The 2,855-nt window shown below is 39.1% G+C and overlaps 1 protein-coding gene across 1 annotated transcript in view; it reads left to right on the top strand.

Annotated features, from left to right (window-relative positions):
* Nucleotides 1-2,264, top strand: part of tank (TRAF family member-associated NFKB activator) — a 21,001-nt gene extending 18,737 nt beyond the window's left edge. Inside the window, exon 8 of the mRNA XM_067409516.1 lies at nt 1-2,264. This exon is cut by the window's left edge and continues 1,869 nt beyond it. The gene's annotated coding sequence lies outside the window, so the exon portion shown is untranslated.
* The last annotated feature ends 591 nt before the right edge of the window (nt 2,265-2,855 follow it).

Raw genomic sequence — 2,855 nt, forward strand, 5'->3', positions numbered from 1 at the left:
ATATTGATTTAAGGGATAATGTACAACCAGCCGGTCATTATCGCAAAATAAACACTGATAGGGTTATTCAACAACACAAAGCAGGCGTTTATTTTGCGATAATGAGCAGCTTACTGTGTGTAATCCTGGTTATAGGGCTGTTCCGTTTGTGGTTTTAAAACCTGAAAGAGAATCAGCATTTTCAAGTCATAGCTTCCCTCTGGAGTTTCCTATCGGGTGCTGGTTAGCGAGTCTGTGGTGCAACAAATTATACACAGTCATATGTGACTTTTTAAGCCATTATGTAATGTAACTTTCTAACAAGCTTCTACATGAGGACTACAACAATAGAAATTGAGTTTGCATACTCTGCAAATCTGAAAACTCCTTGTTTAGCAACTTTAATTTTAAAGTCTATTCTGAAAACCCAATGGAAATTCCCTTGGGAGCCCATGATGACTGATCCGTGTCAACCTACAAACTGATGTCATGACTGAAAAGCTCTATTTACTGCTACTTACCAAATAATCAACTCAAATCAATTGATATTTCAAGTTATTTATGTCTAATCTGTTGCTTAGGGCAGTGTTTCCCAAACAAGGGGCCTGAGCAGACTTCTAAAATTATTTAAATCAAGATATATTGAAAACATCGTACTTGATTAAAATGGGAAAAAAGAGAGAAAGAAAATCAATGTGTAAAACTCCTATTTCATTGCAAAATTTCACCTTGACATATTTTTACTCTCATTAAAGTTAGTCTGTAAGTTTTGCCTCTTTGTCGCCATCTCTGTTTGAAACCTGCATTTGCAGTTATTTGCAGAATTATCATCTTTATGTGGGTTGTGATTCGGCATGGCTCCGCGGCGCGGATGAATTTAATGTTTGCTGTCAATCAACACATCAGTGTGGATACTGTACTTCTTGTCTTGGAAGTATGACCAAAATAAGAATGTTCACCAGAGAATGTCATCTGAAAAAGTAAGTAACAAATCTGCCACTTTTGTTCTGACCAACAAGCATTACAATAAATCGCGCCACCAATAGTGATTAAATCTAATGATCGCTTTGCTCATCTCACATCAAACCATGCAAATTATTATTATTATTATACTTTGTTCTCAAATTGTTAATGTTAACAACATCAGCTTTGCGTGACTGTATTAGCATTACCTGTAGATTTAAATTTCTGTACAGTCTGATCTCTAACTTTATTTTTCCATACCATACAATCTGCCATCAAAATGTTTAATTATTGCAGCTGCTCTGAGAAAAGGCTATAAATGATCCGCCATCTGCAGCATCCTCACATGTGATATAGCCTACATGCTGGTACTCCTTCTTTATGAAAACAGATGTTACATAAAGACGCAAAAAGACGAACGGCGACATGCTCGAATTTCCCGCGGAAACCTACCAGTACCACTCCAATTAGAAAACATTATTACAAGCTTACCGTTGTGAATCGGGCTAAGGTAAGGACATAGTTTTGAACACTGGCTGGTTATGTAATTGATGCAAAACTGCAGCTTTAAAATGTTATTTATAATCCCGGCATTCTATTAGAACATAGCCTGCTATGCAGCCAAAGTTATTATGCTACTGGCGGCGCACAGGTAAATTTTGAATAGTCTATGCATATTACCATTTTTCCATATATTTATAATGCAAAAATAGTAAGAATAGGCTACTCTGTTCTTCCATATCCAGCCATATAATGAACTTTTTGCTTCGCGTAGTTGGAGCGCTTCACTGACCAATCAGCATTCAGCGTTCGAAGCTTTTTAAGGTAGGCTATAATATAGGAAATCATACAACAGATTATACAACAGGCAACAGATTATTTTCACCCATTTTTCCTCCCAAATCCTCGTGTTTTAATGAAGCATGATTTCGCAATGTCTCGCGCGACACATTGTTGTTTTGCTCCAGCAAAAACAACACAACAACTGAGGCACACGACATGCTTTTGCTCTATTTGCAATGCTGAATATTGCATGTCGAAAGCACACAATGTGTTGCGCATAATACACGACCCAACTTGGATAAACAGAGCGTTCAAATTCTCATCTCTCACATCAAAGCATGAATTTATTCTAAAAGGCAGCAAATATGAACTCCTCTCTCCCTAATGATCTCTATCTCTCTCTCTCTCTCTTCCTCTCTCTCTCTCTCTCTCTCTCTCTCTCTCTGGAGTCGTGGACAGATGCTTGTACATAATTACGTTGTCAGTGCTCGTTATTTGGAAGAGGAAAGCTGTACTGACAGTTTCTGGGTCCATGTGTTTTTTTTTTTTTTTCTTTCCTTTTTTGTCTTTTTTGTCTTTTTTTTTTTTTTTTTTTTGTCCTTGCTGTTGACTCAGTTTTGACAGCATAATGCCGAAAGTGTTGAACAGAAATATCATTGATTAGCTATTCAAAAGGTCTATAGACCTCCACTCCTCAGCAAAGCAGGCCTTCCATTCATCTGCACACTTTCTTGCAATATACACGCCGTATTTGGATTAAAGTCCCAAAAAAAGAGGAGGAGGAAGACGAGGGTTATAGATTGAGCAGGAGAAGCAGCAGGCTGATTACGAGGTGTCAAAATTGCCAGGAGCAAAAAGGTGAAAGCAATCAGGGGTGAGAAGAGTGCAGCATTCGTGAGGGGCAACTAATTATCCAATTCATTTGTGGAGAGCAGCATTTGAGGCTGAACGCTGACAGATTGGTGCGGAGGAGAGGGGAGGTGTTAGAACAATGGAACCCGGCTCACCCTCATTATTGCCGCATGCTAATCAGACGCTCCGCGCTGCCGCTGCTGCTGCCGCCGCCGCACAGTTCAGCGAAAAACAGCAAGTCACCAGCTTCATTCCAACGCGAAGAAAACCGATGAAGA

This window comes from Chanodichthys erythropterus, chromosome 14 (assembly GCF_024489055.1).
Source record: "Chanodichthys erythropterus isolate Z2021 chromosome 14, ASM2448905v1, whole genome shotgun sequence".
Taxonomy (NCBI): Eukaryota; Metazoa; Chordata; class Actinopteri; order Cypriniformes; family Xenocyprididae; genus Chanodichthys; species Chanodichthys erythropterus.